This window comes from Nesoenas mayeri, assembly GCF_963082525.1.
Source record: "Nesoenas mayeri genome assembly, chromosome: 5".
NCBI classification, from domain to species: Eukaryota; Metazoa; Chordata; class Aves; order Columbiformes; family Columbidae; genus Nesoenas; species Nesoenas mayeri.
The window spans coordinates 63,270,178-63,287,177 of record NC_137548.1 but is presented as its reverse complement, the minus strand read 5'-3'; positions in this window follow the sequence as shown (position 1 = coordinate 63,287,177).

Sequence of the window (17,000 nt, the reverse complement as noted above, 5' to 3'; positions counted from 1 at the left end):
TTAAATGATAAGTGGCATTTTGTTCTCATTACACTAAGAAAAGTCAATCAATATAGAGCACATCAATGCATTAATGTAAAAGCAGAAACCAAAGAAAACTGATATTAAATGGAAATTTAGAATCCATTATATTGAACACTACAACTCAATTTCCTGAACTAGAGTTGACAAACCACCAGTAAATGTCCAGCAGGGAATAGTTCTGCACTGATTATACTGACTAGATGATTTAATAGGTCTTTTTCCTCTCTAATACCTATGAACATATGAAAATCAATGGCAGCCCACTTAGTGAAAGTACCTTCTCTCTTTCACTCCAGTTGCCTGGCTCGAGCTACCTACGCGCAGCGATGCGGACAGAGAAGCCAGCTGTGTGTTGCTTCTAGGGGTAAAGCCCCATACAGAAATCCCAGGCAAAAATCCTGAAGGATTTCACTTTCAGCTCTGGCAAAACCCGTCCTCCTTTCCCACGGAGGATCTTTGGTCAAAGCCTTGCTCTGAGACAGGAGGGTACCAGTCTCCAGATGTAGTACAATGTAGGGACTGGCCGACAGAAGTGGGGGAGCCGGGAGGCTGTGTCCCAGCATCCCTTCCTCTCCCAGGGATGCTCTTGGGACACTGGTCCCCGCAAACCTGTGGAGAGAGGAGGAGACAGGTATGCAGCTGGGACCAAGCACTGACTTGTCCCCTGTGAGGGCTTCTCCTCCATTTAAGAACCTCACAGAATCACAGAGTGGTTGGGGTTGGAAGGGATCTCTGGAGATCATCCAGCCCAACCCACCTGCTAAAGCAGGTTCACCAGAGCAGATCACACAGCAATGTGTCCAGGAGGGTTTGAATGTCTCCAGAGAAGGAGACTCCCCAGCCTCTCTAGTCAGCCTGTTCCAGGGCTCTGGCACCTCGAAGCAAAGTTTTCCTCATATTCAGATGGGATCTCCTGTGTGTCACTCTGTTCCTGTCACCCCTCATCCTGTTTTCGGGCACCACTGAAAGGAGTCTGGTCCCATCCTCTTGACACCCACCCTGGAGATATTTATAAGCATAATTAAGATGCCTCTCAGCCTTCTTTTCCCCAGGCTGAACAGACCCAGCTCCTCTCATAAGAAAGAAGCTCCAGACCTCAAAAAAACCTGGGGAATATGCCAAACAGCCTGCCTATGTGGATTTATCCAGGCTGGGCTTCTCCTAATCACATTGTCCCACAGGCTGTGGAAAGTTTGCGTCCCAGGAGTGGAAGCAGCCACCTCCTCTGTCCTGCCAAGGTTTTATTGTACTTTGCATTTCTGAGCTGTCGTTTCATTTAATTTCCAGTAGATGCTACTCTACTCTAGATGCTCGCTGGAGCCAGCAATCGCTCCTTCCCTGAGCGCCAGACCTTTACAGCAATGGTTCTTTGTGTATTTTCAGTATACAGCAAAACAGTCTTTAGCCATAAAAAGCTGATCAGTGGTATGAAACTGATTAATTAACAAGCGAAAAGGAAGGAGCACGGCTAAGAACCAGATCCTGTGCTATGCCTACCCAATGAAGCTCGCAGGAAAAGGTTAATACAAGACCAGATGCAGTAATTTAAAGATGTTTCGGTAAACAGTGGCAAGAATATGTGAAATCACATTCATCAGCAGTGCTGGTAAAAAGCAAGCATGGATGTATGAGAAACAATAACATCTTGTTGCTAAGTAGTGAAATAAGGGAAAATGGAATAAAACTTCCTTCCTGGGGGAATCTTTATGAATATAAACATACAAATTCGACCACAAATAGCTTCATGTTCCCATTTACAATACTGAATGTTATTTTCACAACTTATTTTTAAGCAATTTTGACATATTTCTCTGCTTTTCCAAAAAAAAGAAAAGACAAAAAAAAAAAAAAGCATGTAGTGGAATCCTTTTCATTAGATAAAGAGTCATAGGTACCTTTGCAAAGTCTTTTGGGGCAGAGGTTATGGTTTAGCTTATTTGTAGTCATGCTTTCTATGTGCTTATGCCAGGAGTGCTGGAAGGATAAAACCTGATGCCAGGCGTATAAAACCTGATCCCATGTAAAGCAATTGTTGTTCCATGTGAAAGGAGGGAGGATGCTTAATTTCCACAAGAGTCCTGTCCCCATATCAAACCCCCAGCAGGATAAAGACCAAGAGCACCTGCCCCAGATGTCCCCATTCAACCCTGTTCTGAGCAGTTGGCGCCCCAAAACTCCTCCTCCTGCTTTCAAGCAGAGACCCATGCACACTGACTAATAAAACAACACCAGAAGTTCAGTAAAATGACTAAAAAGTTAAAAACAAAACAAGGAAGTGTTGCTCCAGACTATAATTAGTGAAATCTACTGTTAAATATTAACGAATGAGGCTGAACGAAGTTTTAGCAACATTGCGTATTTCTATAGTGACTCATCTACAAAAGTCTTCACCTTTTTATCCCCCTCCCCTCCCGATACTTTCAGTAAATTTTAAAATAAGTGGCAGCATTAACTTAATCTTTTATTTAGCTAATAGGAAAAGGTTGCATTAGAGCTTTCCTGGAATAAACGTAAGTGTACTTTAAACTGAATGTATAATGGCAATTCCCCATTCAGCTGGGAACTGCACTAAATACAGCTTTGTCCAATCCTGAGCTTTTATTGCAAGTGTCACATTATCTGACCTTTTTCTTAAAGCTCTCGTTACCAGAATCATGTTATTATGTGAAAATCTCAGCTTTTATTAGAGGAATAAAGGTTTCCAGCCCCGATGGCTACAGAGAAAATGTCAATAAAGGCTCCTGAAGCAAATGAGAGGTACCTGAGCATCTACAGTTAAAAAAAAGTAATACACTTTGGGCAGCCGTAACCATCAGCATTACAGACAGTGTATCTGTGTGGGAAAACTATACACAGAGCCGGGTAAAAGGGTTCAGTTAACCCCCGCTTTGCATGAGCAGCCACATATTGGGATCCCCCAAAGCTGGGGATGCCCATCTCCAGGTGTCATTACACAGCCAGGCTTTAATGCCATTCAGTAGCGCTGGTGTAACTTGTGGAAGAGATTCAGCTCTCTTGAGCTGGGATTAATTTAACCGCAACAGCTTATTTGTGCAGCTGGGTGCCTTTTAATCCCAACATTTCAGGCAAGACTGTAACCTTGCTAGAAGATGCTGGCATCCCTCCTTGCCCTCATCACCGCCGTTTATCACTGTCCTGGTCCTCCCCCACCCTGTTCCCAAGACAGTTTGTTTCTCATTTGAACTTTAGCTGCTTGAAAGATAATGTCAACAGCAATCACGGCAGAGGCAAGCTTTGCAAACAGGATACTGTTGCTTTGCATAAAAGATAATCTTTGCTGAATGTTTTGCGTGGGAACCTTAATTCGGCATCAGGAGAAAGATGACTGCAAAAGCATCCCAAGCAGCAGAGCTCACGCACATCGGGTGCCACGTGTCACACTCGCAATCTGAGTTACAAACACATGGTCCTGTACGGTGCAGAAGATACACAGTGGAGTAGAGCCGTCCCAGCATCGGCTCTGCTGCAACCCGCTGCCTCTTGCACCCCAAGGCTGCCTGCTCCCCACCAATAGCCACGGGGACTTCCAATGGGGCAAACACAAGGGCAGTGGAAAGAAGGAAGGTGGATGGATGCTGGCAGCCCCTGGGGTACCAGCAGGTCCCCAGGCAGTGCCACCATAGCCCTGTCCCCCACGGGGGTGTCCCCAGAGGGCTCAAACTCAGCCCACCCCAGCCAGGCTGCCTGTGCAGCATTCATCTCTTCCTTACCGCAACAATAAGTGCCTTTACACCAAAAACTAGGCCCTTCTCTTGAAAACGCTCTATTTTCTCATTGCGATGCGGGGAAGGGAGACACGAGGGTTTTTTCATTTTCTTTCAAATGGAAGATGATGGGCCAATTTGGAAAAGAAAGGGGATGTGGTGATTCTGCCATTATTTGGCTACGACATCCTGAGCGAATCCCTTAAACACTCTATGCTGAGTTCACCCGACCATAAAACACCCGCGGACCTCGCAGCGGCATTCAGAAAATAACTGCAATTTCAGATTCTCCAGGATAAACTGCTCAAACAGGGAAGAGCGCTATGATTTATTGATGATTTCTTCAACATTTAGTGTTTTCCACAAGCCATGGTTCCACCAGGAGAGGCAGAGGATGCCGTGGCTGTGATCTTTTTCCCTTCCATGCAAATGGTAACCTAGGCGATATGCAAACACTTCTGCTTAAATCAAAGCAGAGTTTTACTCCTTACCCCACTCAGGCACAAATAACAGCAGCAATTAGGGAGGTTCAGAAATACTACTCAAACACAGAGTGAAAGATGAGAACGACACAACTGCACATTTAAATAAGATTAGTGAAGAAATTTATTTTAAAAAGCCAGCTAACCCATTAGGAAAAACAAACAAGCACTTATTATTATTATTTGTTCTGTTTTCATGAAAATGTTTTTAGCGCTAAGGTGATACTTACTTGTCCACCTTCTGTAGCGTCTGTGTGAGACGTTAATTCTCAGGTGATAAATGAGGAACCGAACAAGACTTTCCCAGAAAAATGGAAGAGATCAACTTTATGCTTCAGGTAGGTTATAATCAAGCCATTAATTACCGTACATGCTATCTAAAACCCACAGGGTTGGTTTTTCGCTTTACGGCTGGATGTGGCATAAACAACGTCCTTTGTACACTGTCTCTGCCAGTGGTCTTAATTGATTGCTGCATCGATTAGGTGCATGCAGATGGCTGGGGGTTTTCTCTGGAAAGTTTTTGATATCCCCTTAAAGCTCTCGGAGAAGCAGCAAGTGCTTGTGGCTTACGTGAGTAACGTTTCAGTTGTTACTCTACACTACCGTGATGTTTTTTTACACCCTTAGCATCCCCATAGCTGAGCTGGCCACCCTGCGATGCTGAACAGCTGGCCAGTTTGGAGGAGATGGGTGGAAACGCAGCTCTGGTACCCTGTGTGTCCTGCACTCTATTTGGGTATGGATTGGGGTGACCTTACTGAGCATCTCCAGAGCCAGGTAAAGAGAACCTGCAAAGCAGGCAGGGCAGGTGGCTGGCACATTGGGAATCCCGGATCCATATTTCTGGGTAAGGCAGGTTGCAGAGCATCTGAAGATCAGATATGCTGAGTCGTTTATAGCAGTATTCTCTCTATTTTCAAAGCTCCAGTTTCTGTATGTACCTCAGACTGTCAGGAGCGGTGTGAAGTGAATGGTTTTGCACAACTGTGTATTACAGCTTGCATCCAAAGCCGGAGCGTGGGCGGGGAGAGATTGGTTACACATCTCCAGCAGGAACCCTCAAGGATGTCGTAACAGCCACACGGAGAAAACATCTGCTCATTAGCGAAGCTGCTTTATTTCAGACACCGAGAGCGCACAAGCACGAACAAGCCCTGAGCGGAGGCCGCTCACATCGAAATTCCCACATCAAGCTGTAGCCTCTGCGTTCGGCTGCCCCAGCACCTCCAGCCTCTCACTAACACGCTGCGTTCTGCAGCATCACCCAGCCTGCAGCTCAGTTTAGTATTTTGAGGTCTTTTATTTTCCACACCCCCACCCAACCACCCCCATTTCTTTTCTCCTTCCTGCAAAGGTGTTCACACAGATACCAGCATTTTCTCTGACTTTTCAGTTGCTCCTTCTACTCACTTCCACATGCCACATCTCAGCCTTTTCTCCTCAGAGTCTGTGAGAAGCCAGAGAGGAAACTTCCCATCCACTTCTTCCCAGGCCATGCAGATCCCCCAAGTTATCCCTTCCTGGAACAAACCCTGTCCTCTCTGCCAGAAATGGCTTCCTCCTCTTTTTTTAGTTCCTGGGAAGCTCTCTGAAGCCCAGACCTACACAGCCACCTCCTGTAAATGTCCTGTGAGCTGTCCCATGGCCACTTCATCCATGGGGATGGGCTCTCCAGAGGTCTTTCATAGAGGGAGAGTGGCTTTGCCCCAGGATGGCTTATCCCCAGGGCCATGTCTGAGCACCCATCCTCACTTTGGGCTCCCCACCAAGTGAGAAGTCAGAGAAACAACAGGAGAAAATTGGGGCCGAGGGGATGAGACCAACGACAGCGTGATCACAAAGCCGCGCTAGATAATTACCCGCGGGGATTTTCACATGAGTAATGCCAGGTCCTGGTATTTTTCCCAGTCCCTGATTACCCAGGCTCACAGGAGTCGGACACTCAGACCCTCGTGTACACCCACCTCAGGGGGCTGGTGTCAATATGCCCAGTTTTGGATTAGAGCCGAGCATCTATGGGAAATGAGCACAGCAAGAGCTGGATGCCAGCTGAGCTGGACCCATCCAAAAGCCGAGCGCAAGAGCTGTTCTGCGGTACATGCCCAGCTCTGCGCAGGGCAGGGATGGATCCAGGGACCTCACCAGGAAATGTAGCAGCATTTGTTTGCCAGGCCAGAAAAAAAAGAGTCTGGAGACCATATTTCCCATCATTTCAAGCCTGAAGTGTACTTGACAAGTCTGCAGTCTTTGACAGAGTTTTATACTTGCAGAGGGGGATTTTATTTTGAATATCCTTTAAATATTCTATGGGTAGGAGTATTTCCAGTTTTGGAGCAGTACGTGTATTCTGATAAATAAAGTCAGCCTACAAACTGGACCTTTGCATTGGTAATCAATATAGCATATAGCTGCACTAGTGACTCACACAGCCTGTCATGGGTTTTGTTTAGTTATTTAACAGAGTTATATTTATATTACAAAATATTTATATTGTAGATATTTTAGCATTAAGGAATAGATATTTCGCAATATGTATTTATAGAAATGATGGGTTTGCATCCAGTGACGTGCTGAAGTCTTCATAAATAAGTTTTTCAAAACTAAATAAAAGCGTTTGGCATCATATATTGCTCATCTCGAGAAAGAAAACTGTAGGTCAGAAGTACAGTGGTAGTAGTTGAAAGTGACACTTTGCCTAATCACATCATCAAATCTTGTTATACTTCCTGACTCAAACGGTTTCACCAGACCAAATTCTTCTCCCAGGTACACTTATGTCTAGAATAGATCTATTAAGGAACAACACCAGATTTGCTGGTCCCATGAAGAGGGATCAGTGTGCCTGCCGAGGAGAGAAGGTAAAGTTTTACCTCTGCAGCTCAAACATCTCATTTTGAATACAAGTTCTTGCAGCTCCCTAGTTACTACTCACAGTGATCACAGCTTTGCCAAAAAGTAGGCTTTTTTTGTTTAATATACACATTTGACAGAGTCCAGTTCCATCTGCATGGGCAGACTCGCCAGCACCAGTTATCCAAACTCATAGGAGTTTCTGCCTATAGGGAAGCAAAGCTGCAAATGGCTTTGAAACATTTGGTATCCACTAGAAGGGAATAAGTTCTCCAAAATATCATTCTGATTTCCGCCCCCAAGACGTTAGAAGGACAGACAATTAAAACTTCCCTGATGACAGGGTTTTGCCAGCTTATGCTGCACTTCATGAGAAATCCAGCTTCCCGCTGGCTGCTCCCAGTGCCTCTGACAGACGCTGTTTTTCAGTCCTGATCCTTTGAACTGCAATTAGTGCCTAGTGTTTTCGATCGGATGCCAAACCTTCCCCACAGTCATTTGGCTTGCAGGTGCTGAAACACCCTCTTCCCCACAACCCTCTTGCCCGGTACGTGTCCAGTGTTTGTGTGGCGGCCTCCCCACAAGCCCCAATACCATGTGGGGCTGCTCTCTGGGCACTCATGGTCCCAAGAACCGAGCAACAGGATGAACGCACTCAAAGAAATGAGCCTACAAAGCCAGATGTACAGCAGCCACCCCATCCCAAAGCGTGGGGTTTGCTGTGCTGCTGAGGATGCAGCACTTTGAGGGAGTTGCCTCTTGGTGCACAAAGAATCATCTTAGAATAGTTTGGGTTGGAAGGGACCTCCAAAGCTCATCTAGTCCAACCCTCCTGCCATGAGCAGGGACATTTTCACTCAGCTTATGTTGCTCAGAGCCCCGTCCAGCCTGGCCTGGGATGTCTCCAGGGATGGGGCATCCACCACCTCTCTGGGCAACCTGGGCCAGTGTTTCACCACCCTCGGTGTAAAAAATTTCTTACTCATTTCTAGCCTGGATCTCCCCTCCTTTAGTTTAAAACTATTAACCTTTGTCCTATAACAGGCCCTGCTTAAAAGTCTGTCAGTCTGAGGTGGGGTTGACATCTATGAGGGCCATGGCATTGGGGTAGGCTGGGATAAGGCTTGGCAAGGTCCACAGGACAATCACACCAGCCTGACAGACGTGGGTGCCTTCTCATCATCCCACTGTGGGATGCCAGAGGAGCTCTGCAGCCATATGGTGCACAGAGGCTTCCCATGCACACTTTCTGGGCTCAGGATACCTTGTCTGAGTTTGATGATATAGGACTTTTTAGGACTTTTAAAAAAAAAGAAAGCAAAAAAAGAAAGTCAGTGTTAGAAACCTCTCCACATGAAGGCAGATCTGCAGTAGCCATTGAACACCATGGACTCGGAGGGGAAAAGGTTCCCTGTGAGGTCTGGCAGGGTCCATCAACCAGAAGGTCTGGGTGGCCCGTCCTCTTCCTCCAGGAGCCGGGGTTGTGGCCCTCTCCAGCACAAAAACTTGCTCATTTTCTGTAAGTTTTTGGGCTCCCCAGGCTGTGGGTTGGGAGGGGAGGGCAGGGTGATGCCCGTGGTGTGGGTGTGTGCCAGGCGCTGCTTCTCCATCAGGGTGCTGGCGGGCAAGGGCAGCACCCAACGGGATTTAACTGCACCCATATGCCAGGTGCTGAAAAACACACCAGCCTCCCCTACTGCAAAGCAAACAGTGCACCAGCTCAGAAATAATTATACTGCTCTAACACCAACACATCACAAAACAGTGCAGGATCCTAAAGGCAAAGCCTTTAAGTGTCTCCTTACAAGGACTCCACGGTGCTTAGGGGTAGATAGAGCAAAACCCCATCCTGAGTAATGACTGAAATCTCTGGGTATGATCTATAACACATGAAGAGGCAGAAATAGATGGCAGCGACAGCCCTGAGCCAGAGCAGAGGGTCTGCGCTCTGTATGGCGGGGAATTAAAAGCACTTGGGGGGAACAAGCTCATTTGCTTCAAAGCAAAATGGGAATTCCTGGCCAGCCGCACAGCTGCAGGACATCTGCCCGCAGCCAGGCGCAGGGCTCTGCGGCCAGCAACCTGCTGAAAAATATAATCAACAACATCCACAGCAACAACAACAACAACAGACAAAAACCTAATGGGAAAACAGAGCTGGAGAGCTCGAGAGTGCCTGAGGCCATGTGTCAAGTCTGTGGCACCTCCGAGGCACGACGGGTTTTCTTATCCCTGCTATGTTCCCTGGGCTAGCTGTATCTCAAATACATGTATGTAAATCTGAAACAGACCCCTGGCCTGCCTTTAATTTACCAGAAAGCCAAACTCATACAATTTAGGAGCATAAAGACCAAAGTAGCAGGAAAAAAAGTTACATATGTGGTTGTTTTGAAGCCCCCAGGAGAAAGCTCTACCTCCCAGACCAGGCAAGGTCCCACTCACTTCTTCGGGGTCAGTGGTCCCCAGGGCTGGGGAGGGTCTGGATCCTCCTGCCAGCCCCCCTGCCATAGTACCTTTTTTTCACATGACTCTGCAAGCACAGAAATGCATTTCTGAGAAAGCCCACACCAAATGACACCACGGGTCTGGCCACCCTCATGCTTGACCTCCAGTGGTGGCCAACAGCTCATGCCCAGAATGGGGGTAGAAATGGTACAATTTCACAAAAATTACCTCTTGGAACACTCTTCCATTAATCCTCAACCCGGAGGCCTCCTGAGCTAAAACTGACACTGTGCAGAATGACTTTTGCTAGGTTTACTCTCTATTGATTTATTGAGTTGCTCTTCAATCCTCCCACTAAATTCAGTAGACACTGTCCTTTTCAGAGGCAGAATTAGGCTCTGTGATTAAGGAGAAATTGTCCTATTTAAGGGAGAGAAAAATAAAAGCTCCAAGAAAGAAGACTTGCAGAGGTTTTTGGGCTTGCAGCTTTGTTCTGAAATGCTCCAACACATCACTGCGTAGGTGGTCATTTCATTAGTCTGGCACCAAACTATAAATTATTACTGTAGTTATAGCCCTGCATAATACCTGACACATACTTTATTAGAGATGTTGCACCAATTCTTAGAAATCGTAGCTATTTGCTATGTTATGAAGCACCTAACAGAGTATTGTGGTCCCAAAGGGGAATTTGTCATTTGACTATTGAGTGGGTAACGTATTGCAGAACCCTAAAAATCATCTCAGGCTACAGGAACGCTTTATTTCAGGATCTCCTCAAACTAACTTCCTGCTTTGGAAAGTTCAAGCAAGGCTTTAGATCATCAGCCCATCCACTGAATTAAGTGACAGGCAGGGCTAATTAGCTTATATAGCTATTGTTTGCACTACTTTATCCTCATTATTTCTTCGACTTGCTATGCAGGCAACAATTATCAAGCCGTAAGGACATGCAGAGTTATGCCTGGAATCTCTGGTTTAATTTACAGGAGGTTCAGGCAAGACGAGCACTGCTACTGTTAACGTGGATGCCTACCTGACAGATTTATGAAGAGATTTCACGTGCTCGTCTGACTTTCCTCGGTGTCCCCTGCTACACAAGCTGAATTTAAATGCTGACAAATAGGGTCCTGTGGTCCCTGCACTCACTAGGCTTCCCAGAATAAAATACTACACTATTGAGGCCTTAATTCATATAGTCACATGAAGATTTTTAGCTTATTTGGATACTAAAGGTAATGCATATTCTAAGGGAATGTGCAAAACGATGCTTTCCCTGCAATAACCTCTTCTGAGTGTTTGCCCTAGTTTCCCCTTGGAAAACAAAGCTGCTTTTTAGCACTTCAGGTGATGAATTTCCATTTCACTAGGCAGCTTGGTCACAACAAGGCTTCTGAAAACACAAATGTGGCTTATGCCTCCTGAAGCGCTAAGTGGAGACTACCAGGGGTCAGAATTAAAGCACGGGGTCACCTACTCCGTGCCTTGCAGTGTGCTAACAAGAACTCCCGCTGTATACCTACTACATCTCAATGCAAGAATTGCATAGCAAGGCAAGGAGAGCTGCTGTGGGCTGCCCTGCCTTCCAAAGCAGAGGGTCCCCTTTGGTTTCTGAAGCCGCAGCCCCCCGGCCCTTCTCCTCCCTCTCTCAGCTCTTCGGCACAGACCTGTGTGGCTCGGAGCTATGAACCAGCAGCTATTAGCAAGGCTGGATGAGCATGTCTGAACTTACATCCCCTGAAACGGGGAGGTTAGTACTCCACACCAGCACAGCTGGCAGCAAGGAGGGGAAATATAAAGGAAGAAAAGCATAAGATAATACGGCTGTTGTGACTAGTTAAGCTGAAGCTGAGTGAGATTTTTGAGTGTACCCTTCAGAATTAAACAGCCAGACTACGGCATCTCTAAGACTAATATGTCAACCAAATCTAAGGGAATAGTGGCCAATATATGTAACCAGCTAGGAGGTGATTCGACACTAGATAAAATGAGTACAAGTCGCCTTATTGCTGCATCCCAGCACTGGCAGGCACCTTCTGTTGGCAGAGAAATCCACACCTACCCCAGCATCACATCCCTTTGACCATGCCCTCTAGAACAGTACCTCCAACAGGGCAGAAAGGATCCTAATTTATAAGCTAATGTAGTGATTTTTTAAAATAAATGTACTCCTGCTGTTGCTGAGACAAGTGTTGTTGCTGCCCAGGTGGGCTGTGCTACACAGGGACATCAAGAATGGTGATTTTGTTTGCTCCAAGAATAAAGTAGGTCAGAGGGACAAAAAGGAAGAGATGCTGAACAGTTTAAGCAAGAAAGAGTTGTCTGTGTGCTGTTTGTTCAAGTAAATGTCCTTGTAGCTGAACAGGTCTTTAGGTATGTATTTGTTGTTGCTTATCCCTGCTCCACAAGAGAGTTGACTCAAAGGTGAAGATATCCATCCTGCTGCGAAAAGGGGCAGCAGCAGTACATAAGATGCCACTGTCCCACAACACATCATCTGTACTTGGCTTTCAACAAAGCTCACTAGATTTGTTCTTTTTATATTTCCAAAGCTCTTTTGCTTACATCCTTCAATTAAATTCTACAGCTATACCAATCTGTGCACATATTACATGTGTTTGAGTAAGAGGAAGCATAGAACTGGGAGTGAAATGGCCTCATTGGGCTGTTTCGTGGATGCAAAGGATGAAGTTGGCAGCACTAACTATTTTTGTAACACAAACATGGCCACACATACTTTATGTTGTCTTTAAATAACAGATTCCCAAGACTGGAGTCCAAATATAGTGAGACTTCCATGAAGGACCACGCTGGGGTTGGAGCAAAAATGAGTCTCCCAGCAGAGTGGTCTTTAGTTAAAGGTCAGAAAAAATTATAATTGGAAACCTTATTAGAATAATTTAAAATCCTCAGTGCAGATGCCAGTTGAAGGAATATTTAGTGCAGTACGTACCTACGTTCTTACTTAGAGCCTGAGTAGTTTAAAGGGCTATTACAACCAACATAACACAGTAGGAGAAAATAGTTTGGTTTACGTACATGAGCTGCAGCTTTAACTTGGAAACTGCAGTACTTTATAGGCTTAAACTAGACCAGATTTTTTGCTCTGGATCTTTTTTTAATAAAGAGGAGGAGGGGATGGTATAAGCAAAGGATTATTTTAGCAAGGGGAAACATTTTCAGAGTGCAGACGCATGAGATGCCATTCTGAGATTACAAAACTCTGCACTTGTAGCAGGGTGTATTCCCTCCTAGTAACCCATCCCTATGCATATCACCTGAGAGATTACTCCTATTAAATAAATCAATGCTTTTGAAGTTCCTCCTCTGGCATGCTTTACTGTGATAGGAATGGAGCTTATTCAGGTTCACACGAAGATAAAGACGACATTATTTCACCTTTTCCCAATGGGTAAGAACATCACCTATTCTGGGAACTCAGGTTTCTGCTTGCTGGTCCCTGCACATGCAAACAACTTCCTTCTCCAAACATTTTAGCCCAGTTTTCCCAAGCCCATTTTACTCTAGCTGTCTGCCTGGCCCTGTTCAAAGGGCCTCCAAGCCCAGTTCCAGCCTTCTACAGTTGTGTGGTGGTGCCACTCCCATGGTGACAGGCAGGACATCACACCACAGCACCCCCTTGCTACACCATCATAGGCAGAAGCAGCTCTCTGCCTCTTCCCACTGCCACACAGGCGCTTTGCTCATCTGATAAAGGCAGAAAGGCGGGATTTAGATGAGAAGCCTTGCAGCTCTGTGCCAAATCCTCCTCCTCATCTCCTGAAATCCCTGTGTGAGCAAACTGGCATCGATCGCACTGATGAGCTCAGCAATATCTGCTGCGAGCCGAGGGCTCCTGGCAGCAGGGAAGCCCTCACTGCCTGCCTGGGCATCCCAGGAGCTGGGAATTACTGGGAATTTCCACCTCGTGTTCCCTCTGCAGGTTATTCCCATGGAGCTGGGACCTGCAGCAACAAGTGAGGCAGCTGCAGTTCTATCTGGAGTCAACAACACAGCCCTGACCTGATCAGCAAACCAGCAGTACCAGTAGCTATCTAAAACCCAGATAAATACATATATGTGTTTGTGACTTCAGTATGGACCCCCGAGAGAACTGAGCAGGTTGCAGACAGGTTTTAGAGACTCACCCTCGCATAGCAAAGCAAAAACCAGCAGCTTTGTGCTGTTTCACTCAACAGAGGGTTGGCATAGCAAAGAGCAGCTTACCTCCGAGTGCTTTCTGCCACCATCTAATAGGATGAGATTTAAAAGGCTTGATTTCCAGAAGCATTTCAGATTCCACAGGTGAATGCAAATCTTGGCTGGAAAAGCTGGACTCACTCATGCTATCTCCAGGTCTTCTTCTCCCACAGGCATCAAAAACGATCTTCAGTTTAACTCCATTGATTTATAACAACACCACAGTCTTTGACTACCCAAAATGGTAGCACGTGGTTAAAAAAACTGAAAAAAAACCAATAAAAAACCCAACCCCACACCCCCTCAAAATGGTTCAGAAAAATACCCTCTTCTAAAACACCCCCCTAACTTCCTAACTTTTAAATTGCTTTAAAGGTAAAGCCTTGATGCTCTTTATATTTACTCCAAACAAGTACATCTATTCCTTTTCCACTTTAACTGCCCTGCCAGAAGGCATCTTTTCAATGAGATCTTAATTAGGAGAAGTAGCCTGTGGAAGCAATGTATTGGATCCACCTGGGACAAATTGAAATAAATGTCCTCCCCCTCTTGTTGCACTTCAGTGTAGCCTTGAAATTCTCTTCAAAAATCTTCTTTTACTGCTTGCTATTGTTTTCTAGCTGAGTAATTTGAAAGCCTAGCTATATGCCTTTATTTCTCCTCTGAGTGATAAAAGCTATGGAAAAAATCTCTACTTTTTTCCCTGGGGATTCAGGAGACCATATGGATGGATGCTCAGCTCCTGTATCATCCTCCGTCGCTCACGCATTTTGAGGGTGCCCATTTTATTCCTTAGGTACCTATACCATATATTTAACAGTAAAATAAGCTAAGCCAGCCTCACCCATCTCTGTCCTCTCTTGGGGAAGAGGCAGGTCTGAGGGGAACTGGCTCCCGCAGCCACATGGCACAGTCCTTCCATCCACCAAAGGTCTGGGTATCTGTCACTGCTTCTCTTGGCTTATTGCATTTTAAGACAACAATAAAGCCAGCAATGTGCCAGCATGTGTGCTTAATATAAATGATAATCTGCAGAAGCACCATTTCCTCCGTTCCTGTGGTGACGTTGCTGGCACTGGGCTCTTGGGAAATCAGCAGCAATGGAATTTTTTAAGAGTTTGGGTTTGTGCTTTTTTTTTCCCCCCTTAAGTTATATGAAAGTTTTCTATTCATCATGAGGATTTACTGATTGTTCTAGGGATACGGGATAATTTAATATACAAAGGCTTGGCAGTTATAGGGGAGCATATTCTTTTAGAAATACTAACAATATGTTAAATCCAAGGAATTCCACTCCTAGTACTCTGTGGGGTCATAAATAAGTTCAGCGCAGGGGATATAAATATACATGACACCATTTAAAATCAGGTACATGACTGGTCTATAGCTATTGAGTTTATGTTTCACTTATCCCTTAGTTACTAAGGTTAGTAACCCCTCCCTCTAACTTCCATTACGCTCATTATTTTACAGCTGAATAAAATAATATATATGTGTAATTCATGGGTTCGTAGTCTCAGGAGGACTTAGGAGCTAGAATTAAATGGAAATGCATCATTCTGCAAGTATCCCAAGCTTTTATGGAAAGTAAATTCTTACCACCCCTCCCCTCCCAGTGCTAACTGTCCAGCTATGAAACGGGGCTATCTGCCCTCTGAGTGACATTTTATTGCTAAAATAAAGTAAAAATTGTTTTAAAACAAAGAACACACATCTTTATAGTAAAACTCAAGTTTGTTTTACAATTAGAGAAAAGAGTCACATGGTCCCCCAAAAAACCCCAAGTTTTTTTTTATATATATATATATTGAAAATATATTTAAAAACATAAAAAACTCTATAGTTAAACATATATTATGTTAATCAGTACACTTAAATATAGCTTAATTATATTTACAATATGACGCAGTTGCTTTTAAATTTTAATGTCAATTTCAGTTTGTCCCAAAAAACCATAAAATTATATAAATATACAATAAATATTTATGTTACACAAGGTGAATAATAGAGAACAAGGCCACAGACATTAACTTACAGTTGCAAGAGTCTTTACTTTAACACAGCACTAGGCCTGCTGACATGCATGATATACCTTTGTCACAAACAGACCACAGCAAGAGTTTAATTAAGTGACATTAAAAAAAAACAACCCCTCCCCCCCATCTCTGTTTTAATTAAAACTGCCAAGCCTGTGATCATGGATGTATTAGGTCAGGCAGGTGAGAGCCATGGGACTGCAGTTTAATTGCCAGTTGCATGTTACATCCATTGGCATAGAATTGGCGTTGTATGGGGAATATCGCTCCAGATGTAGCTACAGGACATGGTTCTCAGCTCCATCCTTAGTCCCCCACCTACACGGGCTGCACTTCACCCCTCTGAACCTGCCACCCCACTGCTTTTATTCTGCCACACCAGTGCCACTCTCCCCTGTGCCAGGTGAGGACTTGTGACTTAAGGATATTGCCATAAATGACATTGGGAAATGAGGAACTTTTTTATTTCAAGCATGATTTATGCATTAACACTTCTCTTTTGGAAATCAAATTTATTTGAACTGGGTATTATTTTTTTTCCTGCTTCTGAATTAGATTACTGTCATGTCCTAGCTATCTTTTTTTTTTTCCCATTCTAGACAAGTGATCTGTTTGTTATTCAGTCATTAGCATCATCCTTTCCCCTTGCTAAGCAACCAACCCTGGTTTTGAGGGGAGCCACCATTACACCATCTCTCTGCTGTTAGTTTAGGAATACTGCTGAGAATAGGTCCTGAGCCATATTTGGGTTATTAAATGCAAAGAATTATAATATACATATAGGTACTGGCCAAAGTAAAACGCAATTCTCTGTTACACTGATGCTCAATTTGCATGAAGAATACTTCATTTGAAATTTTGAGATATTTCGGTAGGTTTTATTTACATCTCTGATATCTGTGTAGGAGCTTGAATACCTGCAATTGATGGGGAAGGCTGAAGTTTGAAGTTCAAGTGGGTCACACAACCCTCTCATTGACGGTCCAGCGCACACATGGCCAATGCAACAGGTTTTCATTTTACAGTTGGGATGGTTCTCCTTTGCCAGTCAGTTATTTCAGGGAAAGGGAAGCCCTTCTACCCTAAGTAGAAGAAATCACTGATTTTGAAGGTTTCTCTGTTAGCTTTCAGCATGAGTTTCTACTAGTTACAACAAACTCGGCATTAAATATACTCTGCAAAGAGAATTATTGTGGGGATCATATTTCAAATAAGCTTAGCCCAGTCTAGGTTTT